This window comes from Castor canadensis, chromosome 4 (genome assembly GCF_047511655.1).
Source record: "Castor canadensis chromosome 4, mCasCan1.hap1v2, whole genome shotgun sequence".
NCBI lineage: Eukaryota > Metazoa > Chordata > Mammalia > Rodentia > Castoridae > Castor > Castor canadensis.
Genome location: NC_133389.1, coordinates 86,032,479 through 86,049,934, shown reverse-complemented (window position 1 = coordinate 86,049,934; position 17,456 = coordinate 86,032,479).

Sequence of the window (17,456 nt, the reverse complement as noted above, 5' to 3'; positions counted from 1 at the left end):
TTTTTTCTGAAGTTCTGTGGCACAATTTAATTTTCCCACATTTGTAATACATTCCATCAGGCGTTACTGGGTCTTAGGACTGATTTTCTTTCTTATTATTGTTGTACTGGAGGTACATTTTTACATTTATAGAAGTTCTTACAATATATCACAGTTGAGTTCATCCCTTCCATCATTCTCCTCTATCCTTCCATTCCTGGAATAGTTTCAACATGTCTCATTTTTCAATTTTCATAAGTGAGTAGATACTTCCAGGACTTATTTTCTTTATTCATTAGTATATGAAAATTACATTATAAATTAGATTTAAAGCATGAAAATGTAACCACCTAAAATATTGATGGAAATGTAGTAATTCAAATTATTTTGTAGAAGACAAAAATGCAAAATAAGTAATAACAGATTCTAAAAAGATCAGGCCAGGTGTGCTAAACTAAGGCATATCATTTCCTTCTAGATTTTATGTTTTTCTTTTCAGTGTCTCTGAAATAAGAAATAAGAAAAATATAAAATAATTGCATGTACATCTAATTAATGCTATGTCTACTGTGACCTAAGGTATTATACAGTAACAGACTAGACTATTTTTGCCCTTATCATTAAATCTCTCAAAATACACTATGAATAGGCCAATTAGTGTTAAGTTGATTTGCCTCCATTTGAAAACAAAAGTGAGGTTGGGAGTGCTAAATGGGTGCTCTTAATAACATAACTAGACTGTAGCATAGACCCTATACTGATTCCTAGTCCAGAGCTCTGTAATACAACATGATGCAATTTCCTCTTTCCCTTCATATTTCTGTTCTCTGTTTATATTCATGCTCATGGTGACAACCAGTGCTATTTCATAGCACAATGCCCAGCACCTACTTTCTGCTAGACTATTCATATTAGTGTATTTTCACTGCTAAATCAGTTATAAGTAACTAATAGAGTTTAGGGAAATAATGTCGGTATCTGGAAAGAAACAAGCCATTAATTCTTTCTATATACATTCATTGAAAAGTTCTGTGATACTTCATCTAGACAAATATTTATGAAAGAAGAGCACGACATAAAATAACCCCCCAAAATAAACAGGCAATAAGGAGTAGGATATTGCATGATAACTGAAAGTAGAGGAAAATAAATTCAAAGATAACAGAATAATGTGTAATACTTCTGCCTCACACTTTTGTTATCTGGCTCTCACAAGTATAGTTTTAATGCTTTAGATCAGAGGTTTCTGAAATTTCCCCATATCTCAGAGATCTTTTCATAGTCCCTCTAATTCAAAAGAAATGAGTCCTACTTGCTAAGCACTTAAGTTTAAACAGCTTAACAATGTGTACCCTAACATATTTGCAGACATTTTATTAAAAATACAAGTATTTTTGAACAAGGTAATCACAATGAAATACACCTTTCTGAAAGACATGTTTGTGCTTACTGATTTCTGCACAAACAGCTGGACAACTGTTCTTCTCATTTCCTGTTTCACAAAACCAACGGAATTTGAAAAGATACTATGTGAGTGCAGGGTATGCAGTGCAATCACATGCAACTTTGGATCACTCAGAGCGTGTAATTCACTCAGTCCCACTAAATATATGGTATCATTGTGCTTTTCATGGAAATGTAAAATATTCTTTAGCACTCCCATGAGTTCAGCACAGTACCGTGGGGAACCTCATTACACACTTGGGAAACAGAGATTTGGGTTAATACTGAGTTTCTTCTCAAAACAAAACCAATTTGTTTTTCTCAAATTCCTAGAGGTAAGAAATAGACTGTAAAGTGTAAAGCCATAAATTTGACATTCATGTATAATTTTCACATGTGGAGAACAGCCTTGATTACCAGGTAATAAAGTGTAAATGTCCCCAGGTCAGAAGTATGGGAAAATACCTTTTATATTCTGTCAGTAACTCACTGTGAATAGTTTGAGAAAGTCATTGATGCCTCTTATACTGCAATCATTGTTTTCCATTGACAAGATAGAGAAAATTATTTCTGCTAACCACCAAAATCATTTCTGAGTGCTAAATGGAAGAATGCTTATGAATGTATGTTACAGGAAAGACAGGATAAATAGCTAAAATATCATTTTGTCCAATGATTACAAACTGATGTAATTGAATAGTTATAAACTGTAAATGATCCACTTAGGCTAAGAAAGCCTTATATGTGTTTTCCTTATACTGATTCTCTATTTTACATAAATACATACAGAAAAAAAATTACTACACATCATAATAAGAACTCTCCTTTCCACCTTTGCTGAATTATTCCACACAATTTTAGAAATGATTTAATTGACCTAAAATATTAAATTACAAATTTTATATACAAATCCATGCTTCTCCTTGTCTGTACCCACTTTCATTAAAAAAATGATCACAATTGTATATACATAACTCTAGCTATTTTAATACACTAAATAAGGCAGTATATATTTAAAAATATATGGCTGTTTTATGTGTTTATATAAATCTATTAGATTGTAGACATTGAAATTAATTTTTTTTCATTTAACCATGTTGAAGAAACCTCTTTATGACAGGAGGTACAAGCTTACACCATTTGCACTCTTCTTGCCCTTGCTCTGTCCATGGAAAACTGAACTCAATTGTCTTCATGGAAGCGCTCATATTCTCTGGCACCTCACTTGCTCTCTGGCTTCTGGTTGTGTTTACCAATGAAGTGAAAGCTGTTGGCAGGAGGTCCAAAAAGAAGAAAAGCAAAGATGTGGCTTTTATTCCCCACTACACTTCATATTTGTTTCCTAGTAGTTTGGTGTCTTCCCCTACAGTAGGTCAAACATTTTATCAGGTGGCCTCCCACACACAGCTGTCATTGGTTTTTCATTAGTCTCAGGGGCACTGGCAGTTTCCACAGTGATTAACCCCATGGTACTGCAGCACTCTGCATTGTTTTAAAAAACATGTAATACATGACATTGTAAACAATGCCTTCATAAAATATGCTTAGTTACCAATTCTAATGTGAAACCTGTTTTCATCAGTCTTTGATAACTAGACTAATTAAACTTTGTTTATGCATTTATAGCTACTTCCAGTGTTTGATAGTTCATTAAAAGTTGTCATAAACATCTACAAACATCCTGTTCAATATACCATGAGTACTTCAGGTGTGATGAATAATCTTAATTAATGCATGGAAGAATACATTTGGGGTGAAAACAATAGACTCAATCTAAATATAGTGCTGAAACTATTTCCTGAAAAGGGGGAGGATCAATTTATTTTCTCTCAAAATTGAATGAGAGTAATGTTTTTCCTTATCCTTGCCATCAATGAACTTTATAAGCCATTCCCATGAGGTATAAAATTTTATCTTCTTGTTTTGAATTTTGTTTCACTGATTACTAAAATAGAGTGAAGTTCTAATAAATATATGTATTATCCATTTATACTTCCTTTTTTGATGGTTAATTCAAATCTGCCCTTATTGTGGGTAGAGACAAGACAGCTGGAGTTATATGAGAAACACATGGAGCAGAACCAATACATTTTTGGTAACAGCATCCTAAGCCAATCAACTGGGTTGACTGCAGACACCTTAACCAGCTCCATTCCCATCAGCAATTCTGGCCCAGATCAACAGAACCTCCTGGGTGGTGTGTAGACTTAGAAAAAAATGACATCAAAAGTTGCTGTCTTACAAGGGGATTGGACTTTGAGCACATGATAAAAGCCAGAGCACACAAGGGAGGGGTGAGGATAGGTAAGACACCCAACAAATTAGCTAGCATTTGTTGCCCTCAATGCAGAGAAACTAAAACAGATACCTTAAAAGCAACTGAGGCCAATAGGAGAAGGGGACCAGGAACTAGAGAAAATGTTAGATCAAAAAGAACCTAGAAGGTAACACACATGCACAGGAAATTAATGTGAGTCAACTCCCTGTATAGCTGTCCTTATCCCAACTAGCAAAAACCCTTGTTCCTTCCTATTATTGCTTATACTCTCTCTTCAACAAAATTAGAGAAAAGGGCAAAATAGTTTCTGCCAGGTATTGAGGGGTGAGGGGGAGAAAGGGGGGATAGGGTGGGAGGTAAGGGAGGGGTGGGGGCAGGGGGGAGAAATGACCCAAGCATTGTATGCACATATGAATAATAAAACAATAAATTTTTTTTTAAAAATTGCTGTTTTAAACCATAAGATTTTAATGGTTTGTTAAGCAGGAATAAATAATTGATACAATCACCTACCTCAACCACTTATTCAAATGATTATTTACTTTTTATTCTGATTAAACTCCCCTCAAGAAAATTGTTTCTTAAGTCATAGTTGTTTTACTTTCATGACTTTCTTCTTATGAGGTGTCATGATGGTATTCATACCTCTTGTTACATCAAATCTATAGTCTTCCCTTCTCTTTCAAAATACTTCAAGAGGTTATGTCACTCTTCCTTCTTAAAAATGTCCATCTATGCTTAAGGATTCTTCTCATGTCCATTAACTTTTTTTTTTTTTTTGCATTACTGAGGCTGAACACTCTGGGCATTCACCCTGAGCCACTCAACAAGCCCTATTTTTGTGAAGGGTATTTAGAGATAAGGACTCACGAACTCTTTTTGGGGGCTGACTCTGAACCTTTTTTCTCCTGATCTCCGCCTCCTGAGAAGCTAGTCTTACAGGCGTGAGCCACCAAGTGCCCGGCCCATTAAAGTTTTACCTCCTACTGACTAGCTAGTACTGACTAGCATTACTACCTTCATAATCCTGAATGAATTAAATATTGATACATATATAACTTGCCCAACAATCACTGTCACCCTTGATCTAATTATCACAAATGAGCACAAACCTTTCACAATCAATTTAAAACATGCTGCTTTTGAGTTATAACAGGTTGTTTTGTTTGGTTTTGTTTTTTTTTTTTGTTGTTGTTGTTTTTTGGTTTACATGCTCTAATAATCAGAATCTAAAAGTTCTTATCGTCTCAGTTTTCATTGCTTCCTCATTACTTCTTGTCTTTTCTTTCTTTACCTGGTCAAATTCTCTGCTAAAACTTTATGAACTATCTTTTGCATGTCATCACCTTCCTCAGTTATACCACAACCCTGGTTCACTTTCTCTGCTTACCTTAAACTTGTATGTATTCACTAAATGATGAAAAAAAAAAACACTACCATTTTGGTTGTTGGCATTTAGAATCATATTTATTGCAGCTTTTGTAATTCTATTGCTGCTTAACAATGTCATATTTTTTACATTCTGTGTTGGATCTGCCATTGTTCTGTGTAACAATTCTACCTATCCTCTTCCCTTTCCTTTGTAATCTTCCAGCATAGGTGCTCTTGGCAAATAATCTTATTTCCTGTTTTGCTGAAGAAAAAATTTGTAGCAATCAAAAGAGAATCTCCAGAAGTTACCATTCATATTCCAATCCATGTGTTGGTAGCACTTTTAGTAATATATAGAGAGAGATAGATGAGATAGAGAAATTGATTGATAGATAGATAGATAGATAGAAGGAAAGACAGATAGATAACTACATAGACAGAGGTATATAGATGTAATTTTTTTCTAGTCCACTAAAAGTAAATTGTCCATATTTCATCCAAAAGCAACACCGTAAATTGTGGAGTAGATTCTATTCTCACTAGTTTCCTGAAGTACATCATTCCATTAATTTTTGCTCTCCTGGTATTTAGTATATTTTTGCCTGTACAAGATTTTTCACACTACTGTTAGCTCCCTAACTGAATTAGTTCTGATCTACCATTATCCGTATTTTGAAATGTTTTGTTTTTTTGCTTTTCTTTGCTTTTATATCTGCTAGGCAAGTACTTTACCACTGAGTTACATCCTCTGCCCTGAGTTTGTGATTCCACATTGATATTTTCCACTTCAGTGATGTCCATACACATCTTTTCCATGCCAATACATACATCAACATTTCCATAATCTTTTAGTTTAACCACAAATTTTAAACATTATAAGGCAAAACTAATGGGACTCTATTTTCTTTTACTGTTCATTTCACTTGTACTTATCTCATTCATTCAATTAGATCATGAATAATCCAAAAATACTTCATATGCTTCTTTTTCTTTTTACCATTTCTTAGCTCTTTTTATTTGAATTAGGACTTGCACATCAAAAGCAAGGGCCTCTTCTATCTGCTACATTAGTTCTTCTCTTTTTGCTTATCCATAAACTTACCTTTCCAGACTAAAAGTATGTGATTCTCTTACATTTCCCTCCTTCACTGAGCTTCTGAGTCTCTGGAGCTCTGTGTTTGTCACAATTCACTCAAGTAATCTGGGTCCTGGAAGAACTGGAAATGATTGATTACAAATAATACTGCAGTGAAAGAAAGAAAGTTTAGTAATCTTGAGGTCTCATTTGACCAAATAGGATATAATTTTTACCCACAATCACACATTGGCAGCAACATTTTTTTCAGGAATAACTTAGGGTCGCAAGTTAAAATGAGTCATTATTTGGGGAAAAACATGGAGATTAAAGTCTCTGAGAGAACATTTTTATTATATACAAACTCTCCTTTATACTTTAACAATCTTCCCTATCCAGATTGCATAGGACATAGTAGTAGAAATTTCTATAAAAGTAATATGGTGTAGCAATTCATATAACTGAACCAATCCTGGTGAACTAAACAAACAGAACAGGATGATGAGCATCACTTTCAAAAGGAAACAACCTGGAATCATACTTCATGTTGCTAGTGCTGGTTCCAGAGCACCAGAGTTATCTGACTCACAAATAATAAGCTATCTGCATTCCCTCATTATGTAGCAATTATTAAGTGCTTACATCCAAAGAGAATTCAAGTTCAACAAAAAGTTATTGAGTGACGACATTAACTGTCACTTACAAAATGCAAATTCAATTACATTCTATTTGAGTTAAAAATTTATTTGAAGAAAGCACCTTATGGACTTGGGTATACAAGACATGGTTGCAAATGTCAAATGGCAATAAAACAACCCTCATCCCAAAGGAACAAAAAATGATATTACGATAGAGTTCCTGTAATATTAGCTATAGTCAAAAGTGAAAGGATATAAAACTTAATAGAATATGAAATAAATGTAAGGAACTCTTAAGGACGGGAAATAACAATCTTCTCTTGAAGCTTTGCATGGGTATTGTGAAGTAAAAAAAGAGTTTACAGAAAGGAACACATAAACTCTTCACTGTAATCCTGAATTCCCAACATTTGAGAAATATCTTTTTCTTCATAATCCACTTTGCAAGTAAATTTGATCTAAACTAGGAGATGTAGAATCCTTCCATGTGTAACTCAGTGTGGCTATCCCTACATTCTACAGAAAAAATGTCAATGTTCCCTGATCCTCCTGAAATTGTTACTTTCTAATTCTGAGAAATTATGAAATCTGAAACATATTTTGTCCTTAGTGGTATCATTTCAAATACTTTTATGTGTATTATAACAAAGGAAAAATGTTTTTAAAATGTTCAGTAATGAACGTTCTCAAGTATCATGTCAAAGAAAGTCATTTTATTGCCAACATTCATATATATATATATGTATGTATATATATCTTTAAAGATTCACTCTTCTAAATTGAAAGTAAAGTTCTTTATATCAACCAAGTGCCATTGACTTTTGCCTATAATCCCAGCTACTTGAGAGGTTGATATCAGGAGGATCATGGTTCAAGGTCATCATTGACAGAAGATTCATCAGACACCATCTCATCCTGTAGCTAGGCAAGAGGGGTGTGGATAGGGAGGATCATGGTTCCAGTCCAACCAGGGCAAAAAGTTTGTGAGATTCTGTCCTAAGGGAAAGAAGCATGGTGGCACACAGGTCATCCCAATGACGGTGGGAAGCATAAATATATGTGTGTATGTGTATATGTATTTATATATGACCGTGGTTTGAACTGAGGGCCTTATGTTTGCTAGGCAGATGCCCATTCCTCCCGTATGTGCTCTTCCATTAATGTGTGACCCAAATCCAACATTACTGCTTTTGCCCTAGATCTAAAGTCCACATATGAGGGCAAACATACAATTTTTGGTCTTCTGAGCCTGGCTAAACCTTGCTCAGGATGATGTTCTCCAGTTCCATCCATTTACTTGTGAATGATAAGATTTCATTCTTCTTCACGGCTGCATAAAATTCCATTTCATATAAATACCACATTTTCTTAATCCATTTATCAGTAATAGGTCATCTTGGCTGTTTCCAGTGTTCTTAATGGGTAAGTGGTCTTGTGATTAGTTATAGTCAGATACAAGTGGCCAGGTTTTAAGTCTGATTCCTTACAAATACATTTTTCTATGCATAAGAGCACATTGAAAATCATTTAATTGAACATTCCAGAAATATTTTAATATTTTAGTTTTTAAATCAAATTTATACATCTGTAGTGATAAAAAGTGGAAGAGGGTTTTCTTATGCACTGACTTCTACTCCATTCCTTACTTACAACTTTGGAAAATTGTTTCTATTGTTTACTATTGTGATGATTATCATGACAACTACTTATAGATCCTGTTCTATTTTGGCTCCCCAATTTCATAGGCAATTGCCACACATATCCTCAGTTTGATGAATTGTTAAATATAATTCTGCATCTAAGGCAGTATAATGTATTTCATTTTCTCAGAAACATTCTACTTATCAGCACTGTATAAAAGCCTAGATGAGAGAAATTTGTAAAGGATTTTCTAAGTTATCAGTTCCTGGTTCCCAAGTTATCATGAGGATGTTATATGAACAAAGTGAGATCAGTGTGTGGTACAACTTCTTTCACTCAGTTTCATTTTTATTCCACTGCATTGAGGGCCGTTATGAGAAACAGTACCACAAATCTCATCACTGTGGATCCTAGAATGATGTGTTGAGAAAGATCATTACATTGTATGATATCCTCTTCCTGGGGACCATGTGAGAAATTACTTCTATCTGGAAATTCTATGCTTCTCAAAAATTTGTTTTGGTTTTATCTTGCTTATACAGGGCCTATTGTAGCTGAGTGACTTTCCGAACTGGCTTCCATTTCCATGAGGTTGAAAGTAAAATCTGTACATTTTAAATCTAGCAAATATGTACAACTTCATAGTTTACATTTCATTAGAAGCCTCCATTATGCTTTTGCCTATACTCTCTGTATTTGTCAGTTATTTAATTTCTCCATTTTTAAAAAGAATTTCACACTCAGAGAATCAACTGTCACTTAATGTCAGATACATTCTTAGAAATGCACTCCTATGTGATTTCATCACTGTGCAAACATCATAGAATATACTTACACAAATCAAGATGGAATAGCCTATTGCACACCTTGGCAATATGGTACAGCCTATTTCTATGCCAGATATGTACAGTAATTTGCTGTACAAGATTGCTCTTACCACATTTGCTCTGGCAAGTAATTATTATCCACAATCAGTTCAAATAGAGTTTCCATATTTCTTCATCCACCTGCACATCACCACTTGTAGAGTCACCAAACATTTTCACACTATGTGATAAATGATAACAAATCTTAAGTCATGTAAACCACCCATACCCAGCAGTAAGTTCATGATCATAGTTAGGTCCAGCATTTTCTTCCAACATCACAAATGTTTGTTTTGGCTATCATCGTCTTCATCAGGTAGCTGAGGGGGATTCGCTTCTGTGTCTGGTCTTCAGTTCCATTAGAAGTTGTCATTGTATTCTTGCTCTTGAAGACTGTACTATAGTGGAGTAGGAAATGCCCGACTGGTAAGCAATAACCAGTACTGTGTGTCCACTTTGCTAATCCTTAACACTTTTAGATTTATTTCCAGGTGGCTTACTAGACATGGCCTCTTACTACCAACATGAGACTGGATTTTGTATGCTTAAAGATGGTGATGAACAAAACACAAGATTAAATCAAGCAAAAGAGAAAATGATGTAATTAAGAGGTTATGATATAAATATGAGATGTAGGAGATTACTTCAGGTATAACATAGCACAGTTGTTTTATAGTAAATGCTTGTTATAAGTAGAAGAATACTTTAGAATAATGAAAAAAGACAAAATAAATACTTGAACAAATAAGATAGTTTTATATCACCTCAAACATTATGTACTGTATGTGATTTTAGTGCCATGCTTGTATACAAATATAATGCAGGTCTGTGTATATCAGCACCCCAAAACACCTGTGAGTAATATGTGGAACAACAATATCACCACATCTGTGACAGCACAAGGGGATAGGAAATTTTCAGTTCCATTAGAATGTTATGGGACCATCACCATATATGCAGTGCATCATTGATGAAAATGTCAGTATGCGCTATGTGAATGTATATATACATTCACATATGTATATGTATATATATGTAAACAGCAGTAGCAAAAATACCTTGCAATACTCTATAGAATATAGCAATGATTAAAATCTAAAGGGGAGTTATAAAATAAATATAAAAAAATTATAAAAAAAATAAGTGGGCTCATAATTTTAGCTGAAGTTTAGGGAGGATATAGGAGGGGGATCCTGAAAAGTGAATAGGATTCATCTGGGTGAAGACAGAGCAGACATTTCTGCCAAGAGTACAAAGAATGATAATGGGAAGCACAAGTAAGAAAGCACTTACTTTTTAACAGGGCAAAAACAACCACATGAGTGGGAGGATAATTCCTTGTGTAGCATGAACACAAAGAAACCCACCTCCTTTAGAAGAAGAATATCTAATCAGAGCTGCTCTATCAGCACACTGTGCTTGATTGAGCAAAAGCTGAATAGAAGAAAGAATCAGCTTAGTATCATAGATTGAAGCAGCTGTGTGGGATCTCAAATTCTACCCTCAAAACGTAACAAATTGTCATATCTAAGTAGAAATGTTGAGGTTTCTTATCTCTGGTGACAGAATTTTGAAATCATTCCAATAAATTAAGGCTAGATTAGCTAATATACTTGTAATTTATTTCAAAATCCTTTCTTTTCTTCAACTATTGCCAGTTGTGAAGCCAATATCCTAAACAAAAAAGACAAATCCTTTAATTAACTCTTCTTGTTCGTACTATAAAAGCTTGTTCATTGTTAGCTAAGAGGCGATGTCAAACACTCAAATTCAGAAAGTCTTCTTATACAAAAGTGATGAATTTATCCACTTTGGGTTGGATCTAGTTTCAGTTTTTTGTGTGCAGATATTCAGTTTTTCCAACAACATTTTTTGAAGAGGCTGTCTTTTCTACATAGTGTCTTTTTGGCACCTTTGTCATAAATCAGGTGGGCATAGATGTGTGGGCTCAAATCTTGGTTTTCAATTCTGTTCAACTGGTCTTCATAACTTTTTTTGTGCCAGTACCCTGCTGTTTTTTATTGCTATGGCTCTGTAGTATAGTTTGATGTAGTGTATTGTAATACCTCTAGTGTTACTCTTTTTGCTCAATATTGTCTTGGCTAAGATCTGGAACTTTGAAGCTAGTGGAGGAATGCGCACAGAATACACTGGAAGCAATAAGCATAGGTGATTATGAACTCAAATATCTCAGCAGCAAAGAGAAAGGATTGACAAATAAGACTACATGAAATTAAAAAGGTTCCGCACAACAAAAGAAAGGGTCTCTAAATTGAAAAGATTGCCCACAGAATGGGAGAACTTCTTTGCCAGCTATATGTCTGATAAGGGATTGATAACTAGAATACACTGGGAGCTCAAAAAACTAAACTTCCAAAATAATCATAGACCCAATGAAGAAATGGGCAAAAGAACCAAACAGAACTTTTTCAAGGGAAGAAGTACAAATGGCTAAAAATCACATGTAGAAATGCAAAACATCCCTGGTCATAAAGGAAATGCAAATCAAAACTATGTTAAGATTCCACATCACACCTGTTAGAATGGCCACCATCAAGAACACAAATAACAACAAATTTTGGCAAGGATGTAGGGGAAAAGGAACCCTCATACACTGCTGGTGGGAATGTAAGCTAGTACAACCACTATGGCAAATAATATGGAGGTTCTTCAAAAAGCTAGAAATATAGCTGTCATATGATCCAGCAATTCCACCCCTAGGGATATCCCTAAAGGAATTTAAGTCAGGTCACAATACAGGCTCCTGCCACCCATGTTTATCACAACACTGTTCACAATAGCTAAGTTGAGGAAATAGTGAAGATGCCCCACTACTGATGAATGGAAAGAAAATGTGGTTGTTATAAACACTGGTATTTTATTCAGCCACATAGAGAAATGAAATTTTGTCATTTGTTGGTAAATTGATGGAACTGAAGAACATCAGCTTAAGTGAAGTTAGCCAGGTTCAGAAGGCCAAAGGCTGCATGTTTTCTCTCATATGTGGACTACAGACATAATGCAAATATAGCAGTACTATGAAAAACAGATCATGCTAAGAGGAGGCCACATACAAGAGGGGTAGGATAAAAGAAGAACCTTAAGAAGATGAATATGGTTGATGTACTGCCTATACAAGAATGAAAATAAAATTTTTAAGCCAGCTGAAACCACCATAAAAATTGGGCTAAAGGAGAAAGAAGAAAAACAGGTGAGATAAACCAAATCAGCTATAACACACATACACATGGGAGTGCCAAAAAGAAACTCCCTGTATAGTTGTCTTAAAAAAGAAAAATGTCATTTTTTTTCTTTCTTTTACAAAATCATTAAACAGGAGGGCTGAACAGGTCCTGCCTGGGGACTTGGTACCAGTTTTGTGGTGAGGAGGTGGGAAAAGGTATAGGAGGGTTAATATATCACATGTATGTAAATGGAAAATGATACTTGTTGAAACTGTTCCAGGAAAGGGGGGATAAAGAGAATGATAGAGGGTGTTAATTCAAGTATGGTATTCTTGATATATTATAAGAAGTTTTGTAAATGCCACAATGTACCCCCACGCAACACAACAATAAAAAATGTTTAAAAGTGACGAATTTACAAATTTTTAGCAATTTTGCCTTTGTAAGATTGAAATATTGCCAAAGGCAAGTCTCACCTATTGTGTAACTGCAGATATAATGTGATTTGAAGAAGCAGTCATCTGCCACATGTCAGCAATTATACATATTCACACATACATTAAATCGTATGTTTTCACAATGACCCTTATAGAGTCAGAAATTAGTAACTACATTTTATAAGATAGGAAATGGATAAAGGGAAACTGCTTTGCTTAGCGTCACACATATGGTGGGTTGTAGGACAATGATTTGAACTTCAAGTTCGCTTTTTATTTACCTCACTTTTGAAATAAGTCCCTTGTGAACTGGGTATTAAATAACATTACAGCCATGTAGGAGTTTGACAGCAGATTTGAATCCAAGAGCCATATATATGTGATATCTTTATTGTTACTACAATTATTTGAAAACAAAAACTGACATTAGCTATTCTAGGAGAATTTTGTTAGGAAAAAAATATTGGAATAAGAAATGATTTGCAAATAATTGGTCAGCTGCTTTGCAATTAGTCTTAAGTTAATTAATGTTAAAGAAAACCTATAACAAATAATTAAAAGAAAACATCCAATCCAGAGCACATTAGTGTTTCCTTTCTAATTAAGCTTACTTTTCATTTCTTTCTAGAATATTTGATTGTTAATCAATTCTTTCATGTGATTGCTACTTTATTTTTCTTCTTACTCTGCTGTCCTTATACACTTCTAAGATATCTCTGTGTTGAAAGCCAGTGAAATTGTGATGAAATAAATGACAGAGTCTTAAATATCTCTGATCAAATTATTGACTTGGGATCATGTCCATATTATTCATATAATTAGAACTTAACAAGGAAATCACTGTTCCCCTGCAGTACTTTGTCTAAAAAGGTTCCTTAGCTGGACTGTTATCCCAGAAACCACATTTCACTTTTCATAATTGTATCATACATGCAAAATGTATGATACACAAATTGTTAAATAACTATACAAGAAATATGCCAAACACTTATATCCTCCTCCTCAGTTACAAATATCACCAAAATTAAGAAAAAATACCAGTATGGTTGGAGCCAGTCAAGTGTGTTTCTCTCCTATCATCTATAATTCCCTTTCTTTCTCTCCAGGTGAAACTTCCAACCTGAATTTGGTAATTACTATTCTCATGCATTAATATATACTTTTATTCTGTATCTAGCTCAGTACAAGCTATAAGGATTGTTCAAATTTGTCCTATTAAGTGTATCTTCTCATCAGTGTATAAGAGTGCCTATGTACCCTACTCTCATCTAGTACCTGGCGTTAGCAGATGCCTTTGTCAATCTGAATTATCTATAACAAGATCTAACAATAAATTTTAAATTTCACCATGTAATAATGGGCCCCCATAGCTCTTCATTTTTATTAGCTATGCATGTTTCTCATCTCAATTATCTACATATTTTTGACATTCTAATAGAGTTTAAACTATTTCATAAAATCTTTAATAGACAAATTATTATTGCTAATCATTATTACATACACTGTACATCCTTATTCTAGACTCTAGCTCAACTTTTTATTTTCTTCCCACTGATTTTAGATGAACAAAAGTTGTTGTTTTTCTGCTAAAACACACATTTTTTTTTCCAATTTTAAGGAAATTAAATATGTTGAATGGCTGTTTTGTGGTTTGTGGGATTTTTGCATCTGGTATAAAACTTCGTTCTGTACACAAAGGTACTATTTATATTCTCAAATATTTTCTTATAAAAATTTTAAGTATTTTTCATATTTAAGATTTTGATGAACACAAAATTGATTTGTATGATGGTATAAAGGAAGGACTAAATATATCCTTTTTTTCCATGTGAATCTAGTTACCCCACCATCATTGCTGTGGAGACCATCATTTCTAGGGTAATTGCAACACTACTACTGTCACATAACTAACTCCTGCTTATGTATGTGTCTATTTCAGAGTTTTTGATCTGTTCCATTTATTGGATTCTTTTCAAGTAAGTGCTAATCTTCCAGTAATTAGTGATTTCTATTGGGTATTTGTTCTTTCCTAATTTTTATCCATATACATTTTTTCTTTTATAATATGCCGTAATGTTTATATGACGGGTTTACATAATAACCTCCATTTTTATTGTGTGATCCTGTTTGCGTACTGTTAGATTTCTGTTTTAATTTTAATTTTTATACATATTTCATGAGATTATTGACTTTTTGATTGCTATTTTTATTATGACAAGTCCAGACTGATTGCGATTTAGATTATAAATGTTCCTCCTGATAGCTCAGAACCTAATATTAATAAGAATTATTTGAACTAATGTAATTAAAATCAAACAAAATTCATTTTCTATTGAAAATAATTAGCATACTCCAAAGACTATACTCTGGAATATTTTCAATTTTTAGAAGATCAGAAATTAATGGCAATTAGACATGCTGTAAGGTTTAAACATTTGCAATAAATTAGACAACCTCAGTGTAACAAAATGCAATCTAACTGAGATAAGGTGTTAATTATCTCCAAAGAGATAGAATAGCATTTTTATGATAAATATTTGCATCCAAGGAAAATAACTGAATTTTGTTTCTCAAATATCTTCTGAATTAAAGAGTAATAATTATTTAAAATTTACCACAGCACTACTAGTGATCCTGAGAATCTTCTTACCCTTTGAGATACTCTAAAACACTGAAAAATATAATAATTTTCTGCCTATATGTTTTATGTTGAGAATGAATATGGTTGCAAAGGGAAAAAATAGGTTTCTAATTTTTCATTATTTTTGTTCTTATATTACAAATGGAGCAATACTTGTCTATAAAGGAAAGTTATATGAGGTCACACAATTCATTCATTAACAAAGATGACAATAATAAATCAAAGAGGAAATATCTGCAGTTAGAGATGAGATAGGTAGCATCTCTCCCCACTATCCCAGCCCCTTCACCTGAACTCTGCCCACTCTGGTAACATGGTGAGTAGGGAATTAATCATTGGAAAGTGATTGCTTTAGAATCAATAGAATCTGAGTCCAAAACCCTGTTTCTCACAATTTAGCAGAGTAAACTTAGATACATCATTTAGGACAGTGACATTTTGGAGGAAACTTCATCACACTTGGAGACTGAGTGGCATAGGCACTTAATAGCTTACATTTTTGGAGTCTTAGTATCCTCTATGATATAATAAATATATAAATAAATGTTAAAATGCTGATATGTATCTGATATTAACAATTATAATTATAAATATAAATAATACAGAATTAAAATTTAGTCAGTGATAAATTATATACATAAAGGCAAAGTATGGTAATTATAATACCTAATCATTATCTATATGAATACTGATAATGACTAAAGGAAGGTATGTTTGCATTCTTATTTTCTCTTAATAGTCACTGCAAATTATATGAGAGAACACACCCTTAAAAAAGCAAGGAAGTTATTTGGGCTGAAAAAGAATACTTGCAAGTAAAGATAAGGCTGCATGCTGGAGCCAACAAGGCCTTCTCAGATATGAAGTTCAATGAAGTTTTGCCTGAAAGCGTCACTCCCTTGGAAAACATATCTAATAATTCTTAACTAAATCTAGAAAGTTAGGTCCATGCAATAGTCACATGATACTGGGAGACAACAAGGAGATGTTTGTATAAACTTAGTACAATAGTAAAAGAGTAGGAAAGGAGCAGCTGGAGAACCCATATGGCCCAGCCATTTATAAACCACATTCCCACTCACAGACTGATGATACTGTTGTACATGAAGTATGCTTAAGTTTTCTATATTTTGTTGTGTATATATTTTACAATATGTTCATATAAAAATAAAAATACAGAGCACATATTGGATATCAGTTAGTTGGTAACTTTTTCATAACAGTGTGACTTAGCAATTCTGGAAATATCTTCTGTATGTTCTAAGCTTAAATCAATGATTACCTTCATTATTTATGAAAGAAATAGGATATTTAAGATTCCGACTCTATGTTGACAGGGCACATAACAATGACACATTAGCAGCAATGGAGCCTATGTAACACCCCAAGTAAGATTCCTTGCAGAAATGGTTAGTTCTAAGGCTGAGGAAGGAAAAGTGTAAGATTACCTTAGAACACTTTGATATGCAAGGAAGCAAACAAGTGCTTAACAAATGCAGTAATACAATGGGATGTGGGTCACACTAAGGGGAAGCCTGCCACATGGGCGGGATAGTGCAGGGGAAGGAAACCAAAAATTTGAATGAGGTTGATGTGCTCACTGTACAGGAATGAGTATAGAAATCTTAAACTGGCTGGGACCACCATGGGAAGTAGATTAGGGAGGAGTTAAGAGGAGTAGAAGAGATGAACCAATTGAGGTTGTAATAAATATGTGCATGGAAACAAAACCACAAGGGAACTTCCTGCGTAGTTATCTTTATCTCAAACTAGCAAAAACACTATGTTTCTCTCTTTATCTTTTATGTTTTTTCTTCTACAAAATCAGAGAACAACAAGAAGAAACAGGTTCTGCCCAGGAAGGGGGTGTTAGCACCAGTAGGAGGAGGGAGGAGGCAGGGA